The sequence below is a fragment of the Sander vitreus genome, chromosome 18, assembly GCF_031162955.1.
Source record: "Sander vitreus isolate 19-12246 chromosome 18, sanVit1, whole genome shotgun sequence".
NCBI lineage: Eukaryota > Metazoa > Chordata > Actinopteri > Perciformes > Percidae > Sander > Sander vitreus.
This window is the reverse complement of record NC_135872.1, coordinates 19,468,316-19,486,653: the sequence shown is the minus strand read 5'-3', so window position 1 is coordinate 19,486,653 and position 18,338 is coordinate 19,468,316. Positions and strand designations below refer to the sequence as shown.

Sequence of the window (18,338 nt, the reverse complement as noted above, 5' to 3'; positions counted from 1 at the left end):
AAGATAAAAGATCTGTTTGGAGTTGATCAGCAAATAGATCAATCTGAAATGCGATTGATCCATTTGGTTAATATCACGTTTGCAGTTTCAAATGCAGACCATGGACAAAGCAACCTGCGTCAGCACAATCAGCTACTAAAACCATTAGTTTATTCAACCAATTATGTCCAAACTGCTGAGACAGGTTGAAACACGGCGAGGGGTGGAGCCGTATGGGACGAGGTGGAGGTGGAGGGGGTTAGCTAGTATAATAAAGTGCATATTCACGCAGCACATCACACAGCCAAGAGCCATCTTCAGGGCAATAATGCAATGATGAGGAAATTCAATCAGCAGTGCTGGCAGTGTCTGGACTACATGACTACATGATATGGTAGGGGAGCCTTTTAGTGCCGCTGATTGCCTATCTATTACTGTAAAAGACAATACAGAATTTAGCTTGTCCAGTCTGTATAAGAAATCAAAACCAAGCCCAGAATTACAGTAAATATGAATTTAAAATGATTGACTACTGCACTGCACAACACAACGCTCTATTGAGGCTACTTTAGCGCTCCAGTGTCTCTTATTGTGCAGAGAGCTGAATATGGGCTTTGAGTGAGGAAAACTGAGGCTGGCACTGACACCAGAGCAGCGAAGTGGAAATGAGAAGGGCTCCCTTTAAAATCCCAGAATCACTGCGACCAAATGAAAATACACACACACTGTTCTACATTTTTACTTGTCGCATGGAAGCATTAAGTGGGTGAGTTTCACAATAGGCAAGACTAATACCTGCTGATATACCTGCGTTCCATGGGGCCTTCAGTGTGGAAATCCTCCCGTAAAAGAGCCTCTACAATTCCAAACGACTGCAGTATGAACAGTTAGTGGAGCATATTGGATTTAATCAACCATAGAGCAAAGGTGTGGGTGTAACACCGATAATTCGGCATTTGAATAAAAGCGTGAAAGACGTACAAGTTTAAGCTCTCGCAGCCTGGTGTTTTGTTTTAATGACGTTCATTCTCTGTTAGGAAACCCTGATGTTCTAAGGTTTTTTCTTTCATAGTCAAAGAACATAATCCTGAGGTAGTGCGGACCTGACAGGAAAAATGTACAGCGGGTGTTAGGCTCCACTCACAGGTTGGATACCCTCAGGCTATTGAACTTTTTTTCTTCTTACCTCTGGCTTCTCATGGTCATTTCTCTAAATGACAGTGAAATATTATCGTGGGCCCAGGGATTGATGTTACCTCTGAATACTGAACCCTATCAGCTTTTTGCAGTTGTAACCTGGCTCTCCAGAGTATTTCTGGGAAACACTCATTTCCCCTGGCTGAGTTGAAGCCCTGCAACATACTGACATTTATAAAAGCTGCACATCTTAGCGATACTTTGCACGCTCATTATTTTTCCTCCACAAATTATACGCGTAAGCACAAAATGTTAATACTAGAAAATGCTGCCATTTTTCTTCCTTGTCTGTTGAGCCTCAAAGGTGTTCTTGTGTTAATTAAAACTGTCGCCGTGGCCGCTCTGTGGCTGGACAGCAACTATTGTGGCCACAGAGATTGCAAATGAAGAAAGGGGCATTTTTTTGTGTACCACATAAAAAAAACAAAACAAGACAGTTAGATGAAATGTAGTTGGCAGTGTCCATTATTTTTGTTACGGCTTATGGATATCTCAGGAGAGAAATAACGCTCAAGGGAGCAGCAGATGGGAAAAAACTCCATCACATCTCAAGAGGTGCAAACACTGACTCTCTCTCTCTCTCTCTCTCGCACACACACTGAAGTACACAAGCTGTACACAGGCGCGGATACACACAGGATTTTCAATTTGCAATCAGACCCAGCGTGGTGAACTATCCATGTTCGCCTCCACTGTCCCTTGTATTTGGCATCAAAGTTCCATGCCGCTATAAAAGCCAAATTCTCTATGACATAGTGGAGATTGCTCTGTCGAAAATGCAATCAGCCAAAGCCGCCTCAAGTGCTGATGAATTACTGTGGCTTAGGATAAGACAATGACGTGTCAGTTTTGCACCGATTGGCTCCGTCGAGGGACAAGCACATAGGGGACCTGAAGAAGTTCCAACGCAGCCCCGCATCCTCCAGATCTGAATGGATCAACATTTTTGAATGTCAAGTTGGCTGTGCAGTATGACAGATATCATCAAATCTTTCTGTTGTATCCATATTGAGGAATGTGATTTGCTCATGAAAAAAACATTATTACAGTTGTATAACCACTACTGCTGCTACTAAGGTAGAAGTACTCTCATGTCGATTGTGATAATGTGATTTTATCTTAAGGACAATGTCTTGTCTATTTCTTCAATTTCCTTACTGCTGCATACTGTCATTTCCTTAGAGTACTGTGCTGTCCCCATTTGTCTTAGTTGTTTTCCAAAAATAACCTCTGGAAAAACACAGGCTCTTAAAATATATTTCTAGTGAGAACGATAATAACAATTTGAACTTGCAGTATATGACTATTTGTTTTAATTTTACAGAAACTAGTGAATGAAAGCTTCCTTTTGATTCGTCTGTTGCCTTGATTGGGTTGCGCATGATGGCAGACGGGTCGTCAAGTCTTACACACAGCAATTCATGCAGATTGATACAGAATGCAGGGCCAACATTCCTTTCAAATTGTGAAATGTTAACAATAATGGATGCTACTTTTCAAAACACGATGCTCACTTTTGATCCATGCCAACGTGAGAGGGAGTTCATCCCAGTGCTTATGAAAACTCTCTACTTGTGGTGCAGGTATGTAGAAGCTGTGCTGGTTACAAATTAAAAAGGGATGCAAATGAGAAAACCTAACAGATCAGGCTTTAAACTGTCTGTGCAGTTAAATTGACAAATGTTAAAATATTTAACGAAAAATATATCATATTTAAAATCAGCTTCTGCCACATGCCTTTGCTATTCAAGTGAGAGCACTCGATCCATGCTTTTTTTGTTTACGAATCAAAACTTTGATTTGGCTATAATGCCATTAACTGACTGACCCCATCCTACGCATAAATTCCCTATCCACTTACTTCCTCTCATCCATTTTTATTTACCCATTCCCTTTCCCTCTCTCATCCCTGGTTTCCTCAGTCACCTAAAAAACGCTGCTGCAGGCGAAGGTAATTGAAAGTGTGTAGTTGCCTACAAAAATGCAGCTCTAAGACAGAGTAGCAAAGGGTCCACATGAAAATATGGCACGTTAACTGTCACCGAGTCGGTTGAGTCAGCCCAAAGCATTAAACACTTGTCCCACAGCTGCATCAACTGCGATTACTGTTTACTCTCTGCAAATGCTGTCACTACTGGTCATGGATTTTACTGGAGCGAGCTTTCTAAAGATAGAATGGCTCCTTTAAAATAAAAATAAAAACATAACAGGAAATTTCCCTTCCACACTGAGGTATTGGGGGTTTACTTGAGCACTCAGTTCTGTTGGTTTCATTTTATGCAACTTATTAAAAGAGATGATTTGCTGAAAGTTTTATCAGTGAGTGAGGTACAAATGCTTAGCCAAGTGTCTTAACCTGAATTTGAAGTTACAATCTTGAAGATCTCCGTTTTCAGCCCCTATGGTGATAAGCGGTAGTTGCAGGTGTGATTTCGACATCACTTCCGATAGCAGAGACCGGAAGAAACAGTATGCCGCTTAGCACACAAGAGAGTTGAAGATCAAGTATGTCGCGTTAGCTCCGCCTACGTTCACTGGCGGACCAACCAGTGCTGGTTGATGGAAAACACATCACTAACTGTGCGCCGCTTGTGAATTTTCCCGGGAATGTCGCCATGGACACACAGTTTGTAATACTGCAAATGCAAGGGCTTTTAACAGTGGGGCCATAGGCTCAATCACCTTTGTGCTAACTCGGCGATAAACAGTGACTTAACGGACATTTAAATGAAAATCTTCTTACTAATACTTTAAGACCACAACGCTGCAGAAATATATAATTTCTATCCACTAATCTATACAATTAGTCACATAAAGAAAGACAATAGTGGACTAAGACGGTTCCATAAAAAGTAGACTGGACTTCAAACATTTCAGTCTCAAACAATATCCACACAGATTAACACACTCAATACCACGACAACATTAAAAATCCAAAATGGCCGTCTTAGTTCAATTATAAAAAAAAATTTCTTTCCTTTTAAACTTCTGTGATAACAGACAACCTGCCCTGCTAAACTCAATTCATAAGTTGAAACGCGATGCACAGCTCCTTTTAAAAATTGATCTTTTGCTGTTACATGCCATTAAAAATGGACAAGGGACCGGGTGACCGGGAGTTGGTTTTGTTTCAAAGTGCCATTCAACATCAGCCCGAAAATAAAAATAGGCTAAATCTACACGGAGCAATAGAAGAAACCTGAGTGTTTTTTGACATCCCATTTCCCCTGTGTTCAGAAGTAGAGTACAATCACATATCATACGCCGGCAGTAAAGTGCTGACTTGCCCATGTTGCCACTGTCAACATTCATTCATGTTAATTCCCAGGGTGTGGCTTCATTCTCTGTGGCTGAAGACAACACACACTAGCTAGGAGGAGGAGGGTTTCAAGGCCCCTGCCGTGGAAACGCTCATTAAATAGTCATGGGTCTCTGTGCGGAGCTGAGCCGTGCTCAGCTGGGCTGGGCCGGGCTGCTCCAGCCTTAGTGCTCATGTTATGCTCATCACCGCGGGGGTCAGGTAGAGTGCAAGGCTGCTCCTCGGTTACGGGACCAGTTCATCGCCACAAACAGTACAGTATGAGCCTTGGTACACACCACGTTAAAAATTCAACATATGTGCACGTTCACCTCACTATAACACCACGGGCTTGTCTGCATGGAGTAGGGTCACATCACGGTCACTGAGCGTTTTGACGCGTCACAGAAACAGAAGGATGGGCTCCTCCTTTTTTTCTTTTCTTTTTGGACTGTCTAGTCTTTTGTGAGCACGGGTGTTGGTGCATGTTTCTGAGTGAGTGTATGTAAGCTGGTTATGTGAAGGTCACCAAGCAAAGCACATGAAAGAGGAAGCAGCCTTTGAGCGCTTATCATGTGATAAGAGTGCCATGTGTGTTTGTCACAATGGAGCAGCCCTTTGCAGTACTCAACTGTGGGACCCCCTGAGACCCTTTCGTGAAGTGGCATGGGCTTAAGAGATCTGTTCTTGCGGTTTGGTTTCTGCCTGCACTTTTATGCTGTGTTTTTTTTTCTGCAGAGTTTACAATGGAAAGCACACATTTTATAGCAAGTCATGAAATGGTGCATTTTTCCTCCACAGTGCGGGGGTGGGAGTAGTTCAACTCTGTCACGTAGAAAAACAGCAAAAAAAACAGCAAGCCAAATTGTGTTTTTGTGCTTATAAACATCTAGTTGAACTAGAACCATAATGTATTTGGTGAGATACTGAAGATGCAATGATAGATATTTCAGTCACTGAAGAGGAGTTTAGAACTTACTTGGTTATTTTTAATGTCCTTGTGTCATCAATCAGCTACAACTAATTATTATTAGCCAACTTCAGCCAACACTCTTTCCACCACTTTGGTCCGGACTGAAATATCTCAACAAGTACTGGATGAATTGCAAATCATATCCCCCTCAGGATAAATTGTATGTAACCATGTTGGTGATTCCCTGACTTTTCATCTATCAGGTCAAAATTCTAATTTGTCCAATATTTTTGACTTATGACCAAAGTAATACAAAACTAATGACACTCTCATAAACCCAAAGCTATACTTTGCATTTACTGTTAATTAGCAAATGTTAGCATGCTAACATTCTAAACTAAGACTGTGAACATGGTAAACATACCTGCTAAAAAGAAAACATGTTAGCATTGTCATTGTGAGCATGTTAGCACGCTGAGGTTAGCTTAAAGCACTGCTGTGTCTTAGTACATCCTCACAGAGCTAGCATGGCTGTAGACTCTTAGTCTTGTTTCCTTAAAAGGTAGGAGAAGAGTTTGATCAATAAAAAGTAATATTAGTATAGCCCACGTTGACATCTTTAATTAGCTTTTTCATTTCTCCAGCAGTCCAAAACCAAAATGCCCAATGACATAAGACAAAAAAAGTGGGAAGTCTTCAGATTTGAGAAGCTACAACAAAATATGTCTGGTGTAATTGCTTGATAAAATGACCAAACAATCCATCAATTAAACACTAGTTACAGAGGCTTTCAAATGTTAAGAATCAAAACAGATGCTCACTCATCCCACATTCCTACAGCCGGCAGATCCCTGCACCATCAGTTAAGTCCCTTCCATTACCCTGGTTTGTTTCTTTGCATTAAACGCACCTTCCTAGCACCGCCCTCTGGCCCTATGGCAAGGCATCTTGCACACTCAACATATAACTGGTGAGAGCGGAATCAGCGGGGTGATGAATGACTTCCAACACACTGTGGACTCAGCAAATGTTAAATATTCTCATTAGCTGGTTGAGAGATCACACACACACACACACACACACACACACACTCCGGGAGCACTGCTACTACCGCCCTTAACCGTCTGAGCCCTAGGCGGTCCAAAACAACCCACACCCCCACCACACTTGTGCTTTCCTGTCTTCATCACCCTTCTCTTTTTCTGTCTCGGTTGCGGCACTTCGGGCGCTGCGAGCGACAGGCAATACTGGCATCGGAGCCGCCATACATGTCTCTGTCAAAGCAGAAGCAGCGGGGCACTGGAGATGGACAGACACCTGATCTGTTGTAACTGGTGCTTCCCTCTGGGACCACTAATCCTGGTTGTTAGCACAAGAATCAAGATTAACAGAACCAGCTGTCCTTACAAAATGCTGTGCCTCGACTTCTGCTCTGTCCTTGACTCTACTACTGTATCAACTATCACTAAAGATGATCACAGTAATAACTCAATCACATTTTAAAAGTCTTAATAATTGCAAATAGAATATTATATTGAATTGTACTTCACTTTACTATTCTATTTTGCTTTATATTGTCCTCAAGTTTATTTCCCTCTCCTATGGGGTAACAAGACATTTTTGGCTCCATTTTCTGCAGTAGCAAGCTGCCAACAACAGCTCTGTTTAGGAGGAGGTTCTGGGATAAAGAGCAGAGAGGAGCAGGAGAGACGAGCAGAGCACAGAGCTCAGGGCAGAGGTGGCTCCCGGCCATCCATCTCCGGTTTCAGGATTCAGAGAGTGCTGACAGGTCTGGGCCCCTTGGTACAGGCCTCTGGGCTGTAACCGCGGATACCCAGACAAACCAAGAGCTGTCACTCAAGCAGTACCAGCTAGACGGAGTCACAGGAGATGGGAAAACAGGATAGCGAGACACCGGGTGTGTGTGTACGTGCTCATACCTCTGTGTGTGTGTGTGTGTGTGTGTGTGTGTGTGTGTGTGTGTGTGTTACCGAAAACAAGACAGGAAATTGAGAAGCTGCGAGTGCAGACAGTCGTTGCTCTAGCGAGATATCATCAGTCCCTATTGGGACACACAAAAAAGTAAGGAAGGTTTTGGGAAAGTCCAGGCTTAGACAAACACAGACATGCTGATAATAGCAAACGTCCACCTCATGAATTTTGCAGCTGTCTAAATCTCCTTGACATTTTTATATCTCTTCCTTTAGCAAGCACCACCGCACTTCTTCTTTTAGGCAAATAAAGAATAATGTGAGTTGGAACAAATGCAATGCAACAAAAAGAGGTGGTAATGGAGCTTGGTTTTAAAAACTGTGAATTATCAGGTACAATACCAGGGCATGCAACCATTTGCAAATAAATAAATGTGCAAATCGGGCAGTATGAGAGCACAGTAAAGCCCCTCCTTTTAAAAACTGTTCACATCTCTTTCCAAGTTTCTAATCCTTTTTTTTTTTTTTTCCCCAAAAGCAATTATGGATTTGTCTGCTACAGTATACACAGCAACTACTTCAATGTTTTCAAAGTAGGCTCATCATAGATTTTATCTAGCGGATGAGAAGAAATAAAACACTATAAAAGACTAAACTACAAAAAAAGTTTCCACACAAACAGCCCTGAAAAAAGCACAATGTTCCGCCGTAATGTCTGCACACTGATGAATTGTCTATGGCAGAAGAATAACAAATTAATTATTCAAATCTCTACCTTGGTGAAGTCAGGGGGGGGGTTTCTCTTTGTTCTACACCCTGGCATTGATTTCTCCCAGTAGCAAAGAGTGGGATGCCTGAAGGTTAGACACACACACACACACACACACACACACACACACACACACACACACACACACACACTATGTAGATAAATGACTCCTGAGCTCTGGAGTTTGATCCAAATGAAGCAATGATGTAGCTCACTGGCTCGGGCCCATATTGAAGTAAAGTGTGTGCTCTAGTGAAATGTTCTCTCGGTGACTCAGAGAGAGAGAGAGAGAGAGAGAGAGAGAGAGAGAGAGAGAGAGAGAGAGAGAGAGAGAGTGAGAGTGAGTGAGTGAGATTGTGTGAGTGAGTGTGTGTGTACTCCCACCAGTATGGTAGTGGTGGAAGAAAATTAGAGGTAGGAGAGAAAGAGACTCTGCTGCCTTAGAATGAAGCGTATGTTGTAATGAACAGATCTTAAACACTTTAGTTCACAGCACGCTAGTCTGAAAAATAAAAACTATATACTGTATAAAGTATATATGAATGTGCTACAGAAGACACTTCTCAATCCAATGCCCAGCAGTGCTCCCGGCTGTGCAGCGCAGCAAAATTGGCCTGAGAGGTTTGGGAACATTTCCCCCTTACAAACAGGGGCAAATCAATAACGTCTCGGTTGAAGGAGCCACTCTCCATATGAAGATGAGCTGACTCAGCAGTCCCAGCAGCCGGAGGGTGGGGTGGGGTGTGTGTGTGTGTGTGTGTGTGGGGGAGTGGGGATGGAAATGATAGCTTTACACGTGGTAAAATGCACGGTGGTGTCGAGAACCCTCTGTGGACGCAGCGCTACACACCTTCTCAATCCTCGGGTTGAGGAGGAGAGGGATGCGGGGATGGAGGGGATACATACTTAGGCTTGTAAATACAATAGGCTGCACTCTCTTGAGCTGCGAGTGCAATCAAGCTCTATTGGTCTCTCTTTTTCTTACTCGTAGTTGCTCTCCTTCAATCCACTCCAATACAGCAGCCTGGCAAGCGCTGATTGGCCAACTCAATCACAGCTCTACAGTAGCACGATGGAGCCAGAGATGGAAGCAATACTCCCATCTTCACCTTCTCTCTCTTCTATTTATTCTTCCAGGCCTCAGCATCTATCACGGCGCTGATTAAATGTGGGAGTTCACTAATTGCAGGGTGATCAGGCAGGAGGGATGGGAGAGAAGGGGGTGGATTTGGCAGGGGGCTCCGACGTCCTTCATGCACGGCAGGGATTCTGAAGCAGCAGTTGTTGGGCAGTGGAGAGGAGAGAACTGTATCATCTAAGTCCTGAATCATATCTCAATATCAACTACAAGGCCCATCTATTTTCTCTCCTCTGTATTCCTAACGATAAGTGTGCTTGTTTTCTTGACTAAAATATCTATTTTCAAATGTGCAAAGGTAGTCTGAATCCCCACTTACATTTGGTAGTTAAAGGATCATACTGGTGATTAAGCTCGCTTTTGCCCAAACTAAAAATAACATTTTTTGGCAAGCACTTGCCAAAGCCTCACAGTGATTTTCTATCTTTCAGGGAGCTATTTAATTGACATTTACTTCAATTCACTACAAAGATCTAACTGCATGGCCCTGAACCTTGCTTGGGAAGGGCCATCCATCACAGTGAGCCAAGCCAAAGCTATGCTATTGTTGTGCGTTAATAATGCAGTTGAGAGCAGGGACCACTTTGAAAACTCTCCTTGTTGGCGTGTGGTCAGGGACACACAATATCTGACACGTAAGACCCGGCTGCTGAAAAACGCTGCATTCATGTTGTCAGAAAACTCAAAACCAGAGGAGAAAGGAGCCTAGGACATTGTAAAAAAGGCAATGTGGATTTGGACACTTGACCTGCTGGCATGGCAGGGAAGGTGGTGGTTGGATGTCGGCATCAGTGTCAGCACAAGGAAGGGTTGCATTAAACTGAATTAAACATGCTGCTAACTGGGCTAATAAAGGGAATAGTATCCGATGTACGCAAGTGAGAGGAGCGGCAGCTTAATGCTTACACAATTGGATAAAGCAAACCTGGAAAGAGTTGGCTCTCAGATTTTAGACTGAGAGGATAAGCGAGCGAAGCAGTAATATCTATGAATGGATAGGAGTCCTGAGGTACGGAGCCCCTAAGGGGACATGAGCAAAAAAACTAAAAAAACTAAAGTTTAGTTTCATGTGCTCACGTGAAACTTTCATGTGCTCACGCAAAACCTTTTCATGTGCGCACATGAAAGTTTCGTGTGAGCACATGAAACTAAACTTTAGATTTGTTTTCATGTGCGCCGCTTTGAAACCCATTTCGCGCTGTTATGAACAGACTCTCGAGTAGTTATAGCCTGATAGAACATTAGTATTCATTCATGTTGAAATGGAGGCTCAGGCTGGTATCCCGGGACCCGATGAACACCTAGCTAAAAAGCAAAAACGTCTCTGCAGGCCAGGTGGGAGGACTGGGTAGGGAAATACCCCTGGATTACTGCAGTTTTACGTGAGGCGTCAGGCTGCATGCTAGCAGCAAACTACATACAACTATAACTGTACAGACCAACACTTTTGGTTTGTTTTATGCGTTTCATAATGACACTTGAGTTCATGATTTTAATGATGTTTTTTATTTGTATTTTCGGGTTTGCATGACAGACAGTTGAATTCCTGAATAAAAATAATAAATCATTTTGGTGCGAAATTCATTTGACAGTTTTTAGTGGTTATGAGGAGCAAAATGAGAGAGAAATTTGGTAATCATTGATCATTGTTTAGGTCCATTAAACCACGTTAAGCGTTTTAGAATGTCCCGTTCAACACCCCTTGGAGTTCTCGTAGAATTAATCGAACACCCTCTTCCCTTATGTTTAATCCATTCTCCTTTGCATTTTGTGTACATCCACCTATATCCGTGGAGTTGGCCAGATGTTTGTAACTGTTCATAAATAAAAGTAATTGCCCGATCCAAATCGCTGTATCCGGAACAGATTACAAGACTTTAAAATCACTGTCATGGCCCAGGCTACATCAATATACGGCTTTCATGCGCTCACACAAACGTTTTGCGTGCTCACGCAAAAATTTCATGTGCTCACATGAAACTTCCACGTGCGCGCATGAAAGTTTCACGTGAGCGCATGAAAGTTTTGTGTGAGCGCATGAAAGTTTCAATTTTTTTTTGCTCATGTCCCCTTAGGGGCTCCGTGCTGAGGCATAGCTAAGAGGAAGTTATAAATGAAGGAGTAGGGCAGAGAGAGTGAAGAGGTAACTTTGGCAAACACTAACGGCGATGAAAAGTTCACTGTGATGGATTACTTATTTCTAGTGTTGGAACCACACAGCGGGTTCAACTTTTTTTTTTTTTTTTTGGGGACAAAGCCTCAGAGCACCTGCCTCTAAAAGACAAAAGACCATGCGGTTGTTCCTGAACAAAGGGATCAGGCCTGTGGTGACGGCTGCAGCTGCGATGTGAAAAATGTTTCCAAAATGGAGAAAGTGGTCAGACTGGTGGAAGGTCTAAGAACTGCAAGCCGCTTCAGACCTTCAGGAGTTGCTGATACTCTTCGTGATACTAAAGGGGGGGTCCTGGTGAAGGAGATTGCCGTCTCTCAACGAATCTCCAGAGGGTAAATTACCCTGTTTTCCAAAGAAAAAAATCGGAATCTGTACCCTACCAATTCCCAACACTAGCTAAGTTTAAGTCTGCGAGTTGATTTTCAAATTTGAAACCAATGGAAACCAATGGCTCCCCGGAAGGAGGAGAATCAATCCAAAAACTTTGAATGTATGCTATGTTTTGTAAAAGTATACATGGGATCAAACCACAAGTATAATCATTAAGGATGTTCCCTGAAGGCTATGCTCCAGCTGTAGGATTCCAGTACATCTATGGGGCTGAAGGTGATCAGCCGTTCTCCGCTCCCATGGCTGTAGGAGGTGGTTGCGTTGCACTCTTCAAGCTGCACGTTGACAGTAAATAAAAAACTTCTGGCATCAGGCTTCCACATCAGCACCATGTGAATGGCAGCGGTTGCCATTTTGTTATCTAATACAGCGTGAGGAACAGAAAATATTAAAAGAAAACGCTCTTTGTGACAAGCTGAATGTGGTAACGCATCCCTGTACATCATTTGAATGAAATGTTAAATGGCATGTGCATTTCAATATGTCAGAAAGTAATAGCCTACTGCCACATCTTCGCAGCATTCTGGCGTGGGTTAAACCTTGGTGCAGTGCGATAAAAGGAAAGACAAAAACATCACAAATGTATGTGTATATTATACATATCTAAGATAAAAAAAAATAAATAAATAAAAAAAAACTATCTAAACTATCTAAACATCGAAATAAAGCATGACCCCGGTATTGCTGGCTATCCAGTCCAATCTGTGGTAATAAAATCATGCAGCAAGTTGTTGACAGTGTGAGAATGCTAGCTGCCTTTTACAGCAGCTGCCTGCTCTGGTGAGGGCCACCCGAGGTGAATATATTATTCTTACTCGGTGAATGTCACAAATGCCATTTCCAACTGCTGAATGTCACCAAGACTGTTGGGGTGACTGCTAACGCTGCCATGACGTCTATATTCCCACTGTTAACATCCTGCATCTGTGCTTTTTCAATATCAAACAAAATCACACTTGTTATGAGCCGAATAAATATCAATAAGCTAGAAAGACTGAAGGCGATTGGTTGGTGTGTTCCTGCTGATCATTACATTTTGGGCATCACCGCTTGACTATCAACTAGTCTCTCCCCCCCTCCAAACTAAGCAAAAATGATATTAGTGTGGGAATCTAATGTGCTATTAATGTAAACATACATCACAGGAACCGCTTTAGACTGATGTTATTTGGGGATGGCGCGGCGGCCATTTTTAAAAGGGATACTTTGCAGATATTTAACCAACTTTGTATTATATTAATGTGCGGTGCAGTGCATTCTGGTACTGTAGTTGTAGGTTTTCTACCTTTTGAGCGAAAGGGAATATTACAGCTTCTTTTCTCGGTTTTCTCTGGTCATGTACCACAATTTCTAAAATGTTGGCGGCATTCTACTGCATAGTTTTATGAAAAGATCCTCTTTCCAGCAGTAAAATACGGCCCCTTCACTGGCAAAGTCTTGCAGGGATTGGATTGTACACAGAAAAGAGAAAAAACTGAAAAAGAGCCCACCAAAAAGAGAAGAAACTGAAGCACATCTCTGTCACACACTCCCCTGTGTCAGTGAAGCTCATTGTTTGCAGCGCAGTCATCAGGGGCCTGCTGCTGCTGAGTGCTGGGAGCTCATGCTGATTATTATTATATCTCCACATATGAACGCCAAGGTCATTCTCCTCCAGCTTCCCATACCTCTCATTCTGCCGACACTCATTACTGCTGTACATCATCTCTCTCACACATTCTCCGCTCTTCATATCTCCTGACTTAATAAAAGACGAAACATTTCATTTCAGCGACCAGAGGATGGGAGTGCCAGAACAGCGGCCTAATTTTATTTGCAAAACTGATATGGTTAAGATTAGGAAATATCTTAAACATGAAATGACAAGCGCAAGCTCCAGGTTAAACTCATCATTGTTTGTTTGGATTCAAGACAGATTTAATTATATTTTCTTCTATAAAGTTATTTTTAATTAGAAGAAAGGTTCTTATCAAATCTGAATAACCTGCGTAATTGGCTGAACTATTCTGGGTAAGTTGCACCATTATCGCCTTCTTACAGCAAATAAACAATAGTGATGTGAAATTGTTTCTGTTTCTTCAGGCTGTGGAAATATGTATTCCTCATGACAACTCTGCAACAAGTAGTAGTTTAAAAAAAAAAAAAAAAAAAAAAATAAAAAAAGACGTGTCTTGTGATGTGTTCATCAAAAGACGTGTCTTGTGATGTGTTCATCACAAGACACCCAACCACCAATATAAATAATTATTATTCTTTTAGAACGTTCCCACACCGCAAAGACCACTCATTTCATACATGTTGGACTCTATTTGCTTGGAAACCTATCAATCTCTGTGCTTGCTCAGTCAAATCCTGCCCGTCTTCAAACTATGTGCATCTGTCAAGTAGAAGAACAGGGCACTGCTTTCCAAGAAGAAAAGGGGCAGTGTGCCGACTAGCGTGTACAACAACAAAAAAAAACAATCTCCTGTAATTGCCTGCCATCAAACGGAGACCAGTGATTCGAAATGCAGGATAGAGGGAGGGGATGGCAGCGCGTATTGAAAACCAGTCAAGGACATTAGAACCATCCATCTTCCAAGAAATCTCAGAGCCAATCAAAAAGGAGAGAGAAGGCCTGCTGGTGGTGGTGCTGCTGCTGCTGCTGCTGCTGCTGGTGCTGGTGGTGTTCCCAGCCAGATCATTAGAGCTGGACACGACACACACTAAACAATGAGGAATTAAAATACCAGGCCGCTCCGACCTTTTCAAGGTAAAAAGGTGGGGAACTGTGCGCATGGGCAGTGCGGCGCTGAAAGCTTATTGATTTAAGACAGTTTATCTGTATCACAGGCAACAGCCCACACAGACTGCACAAACAACACTTTCACCTGTCAGGATTAGGTCTGCAAAGCCGAGCTGACAGAGACAAGACAAGCATGATGTAAACATGGGCAGATCTGATGTCCATCCATCTATATATAGGTGGATTAGAGCAGCTCACCATCACAGTGCAAGATGAACAAATACAAATCAAACTCCATGTAGCTGTATGAGAGGCCGTATAGGAAGTAATTCATACTTCTGTCTTACACACACTATCATAATCTTGCATATACACCACTATACTCATACACACACACACACTATTATAATCCTTTTACATGTATGTATGAGAGGGTAGTCGTGTATATGAGAGAGTATAGTAGTGTGTGTGTGTGAGAGTATAGCATTGTATGTGAGAGAGTATAGTAGTATATGTGAGAGTATAGTAGTGTGTGAGAGAGAAAGTACAGTTGTGTGTGAGTGATTGTATAGTGTGTGAGAGAGTATAGAAGTGTGTGTGAGAGAGTATAGTTGAAAAGGAAGCTGGTTTGATCAATCAGGAAGACAGTTTAAATTCTCACTTCCTCATTGGCTAAAGGGGCCATTTTAAATTATCATTATCTGGCTCCTTCGCGTCGAAAGGAGCCAGTTGAGGTGGTTCGGGCATCTGGTAAGGATGCCCCCTGGGCGCCTCCCTAGGGAGGTGTTCCAGGCACGTCCAGCTGGGAGGAGGCCTCGGGGAAGACCCAGGACTAGGTGGAGGGATTATATCTCCAACCTGGCCTGGGAACGCCTCGGGATCCCCCAGTCGGAGCTGGTTAATGTGGCCCGGGAAAGGGAAGTTTGGGGTCCCATGCTGGAGCTGCTACTCCCGCGACCCGACCCCGGATAAGCGGACGAAGATGGATGGATGGATGGCTTGCTGCTTTGAAAGTACAGCTAGCACCAACTCAGAGGAACAAGAAAAATTTAAATCAAGCAGCAGAAACTTTAAGGACAAAAACAACCTTGTTGGATGAAAAAAAATAATTTTTTATCTTAGTTTTTTTTCAAAGTCAGTTTTTGTTTGTGGAAGTAAATGGTAATGAGGAAAACATTTCTATCTTTTTCACTGATACTGTGTGTTCAGAGAATTGTGAGGGAAACTGACAATTTGGGACATGACAGTGTCATTTTGGAAAGATTCATTTCTGAGCTCAATGGTTATACTTAGACAGACAATCTCTTTCTTGCTCTTGATTAACCAGCAGTTTGAAGAGGATGACAATCAGGGAAGCTTTGGTGTAGAGCTGAAGATCTTTGAACCCAACAGGACCTTCATTTCTATCATTTTATACGGGCTCGCGCTCTGGGTTGCACGCGGCAATGCAGAGGCAATGCAGAACATCTTAGTTGGGAGTGACAACGCTGAAATGAATGAAGACCCCCCCCCCCAGTACATTTTGAGACTTCAAACAATGTTGTTGTTCCAAAAAACTTTATTTTCAATGAAACAGTTATGAACAGAATTCTAGAAACTGTAGACCCACTAGCCAATGACGGTAACCGTGGCATTCAATTATTTTTGGGCCTGGTGAACTCTATCAGTGAGCAAGTTCATTAGTGTCAAGGCAATGAATAAAGGTTAATAAAAGGCCAGTTTCAATTTCTGCTTCACAACGTTGAACAATAAAATAAAAAAAATGGTTTCCTTTAGTCAAATGATTATTCCATTTTCAATTGTTTAAACAAGACATTAATAATGTATTAGGAAATGGTGAGTTATTGACAACGATTGCCTCATCAATTTAGTCAAGTTCAACAGGCAACAGATTTTTATAACGTATGTTCAGGAGTCCTCGGAAGTCATTCCTGACCAAATCCCTGAGTGTTTTTTAAAGCAAAATCCATAGTTTCCTTGAAATCCTCGAATTTTTTCAGGACTGGCAACCGCAGGCAGTTAATGCATGTGTTTGCGGTGGGTAAATGACGGCCTTGTCTGAGGGGCAGCTCATGGAGAAAATCCACTGAAGGTTGCTCTGAAAAAGAAATACACCAAAGAACACCAAAAAAGAAATTAAACCTAGCATGTAGAAAACTTTTAAAAAAGGAGGGAAAGACAAAGACAGACAGAAGGGCATATGAAAAGAGTTTTATTCCATAACTAGCAATAATACTTACCCTCAACATCCAGCAGGTAGTCCCTCCAAAATGCAACCACACATTCCTCTGCCCTTCTTTTGTTGCTGCCCACTGCTGACAGTCGTATTTCAAAGAGCTGTTCTAGTACATCAGCTGTGAGTGGGGATGGCTCGTGACAAAACAGCGGTCTGAAAGCATCTGGGTGCATTCTTATTGCATCAAGAACACCAAGGGTCTTCATCCCCTCTCGGAATCTGTAAAAATGTATCATGAGAAGATACAAATATCGGTTTTCAAATTGGATAAATTATCACACAGCACATGAAAGGGGTGACTTACAAGACAGTTCAGTGTTTTTGATTATGCAAAAAAGGCCTCGTCATTGACAACTATCTAAAACGTGATGTTCTTTAAGTTATTTTATGTGATACATGCAAGCCTTTATAAGGAGTGTGGCTGGCTTTTAAAAATATATGTTGAAATCTTTAATTATTCTTAACCCTTGTAAGGTGTTCGGGTCTGTGGGACCCGTTTTCAATGTTTTATTATTGTTTTTATTATTTATTATTTCTTCTAACTCAAACTCATTGGCCTTGACTCATTTTCTGTGAAGAACATAAATTATTAATAATAATAATAATAATAATAATAATACATTTTATTTATATAGCGCTTTTCATGGTACTCAAAGACACACACAGATAGGCTAAAAATCGTCACCCAGTCAGATGATTGCAACTCAGCTAGCTAGCATAGCCGATGCTAGAGCTTTCTCATTTAATGCCATCTTTGCTGTAAACAGCCTACTCTGATGTCTCCTTACCCAAAGATAAGCGAAATCCAATAAATGCAGAACTACACTGTAATAAGATGCGCATTGAATAGCAAATTACAATGTGTTTGAAATGGAATAACAGGAGCGCAGCAATGGGTACTGTAACTACCAATATGCTTCCATAACTGCTGCTGCTAGCTGCTAGCCTTTTCTCCTAGTCAAAGTCAAATGTAGTAAAATATCATATACTGTGGTTAATCAAAGGGCTTGACAGATACTGTGTCATCTCTCTCATGTAACAGCAGATTTAATTCTGAAACCTGATTTCTGAAATGATTTCACACAGCTTGCTCAAACTTCCTTGATCATATTAACTAGCACTAGTGGAGATATTGCAGAGTTTTCAATGGAAAATGGCTAGCCCGTGTTGTATGTGGGTAGTAACTAGCTAGCGGCGCTAACGTCACGACCATGCTAACATGAATTTGGGGGGACACTGTAGATAGGATGACGTTAATAAAAAAGGGTCCTTGGCTATTTTTTAATCAACTTACCTCTTCCTGGATTTCGACGACGATCCACCGAAACGCTGTCTCGTCTGGTAACGGGGGCCTCCGTGTTCCATTGAGCTAGCTAGAAGTAGCAGTGCTAGCGCTGGAGCCAGGTCTGACTGGATTTGCAGTTCCACCCCTGAATAATCTCTGCATCTCCGAATCAGAGCTCTGTTGGACTTGATTTAATTGTCGAGACATCGTTGACAATAGCTCACCATTTCCTAAAATATTATTTAGAAGACCCACAGCTTCAGTTAGCCTGTCTCTGTCCATTACAGCGCCACTTCAGCCAAAC

General features: G+C 42.1%; 1 protein-coding gene across 3 annotated transcripts in view; it reads right to left on the bottom strand.

Annotated features, from left to right (window-relative positions):
* klhl29 (kelch like family member 29) overlaps positions 1-18,338 on the bottom strand; it is a 215,309-nt gene that overhangs the window by 164,988 nt on the left and 31,983 nt on the right. Inside the window, exon 3 of one of the 3 annotated variants that reach the window (XM_078275054.1) lies at positions 8,094-8,172. The exons of the other annotated variants lie outside the window; for them this stretch is intronic. The gene's annotated coding sequence lies outside the window, so the exon portion shown is untranslated. The remainder of the gene's footprint in view (positions 1-8,093; positions 8,173-18,338) is intronic. 3 annotated transcript variants of the gene reach the window in all.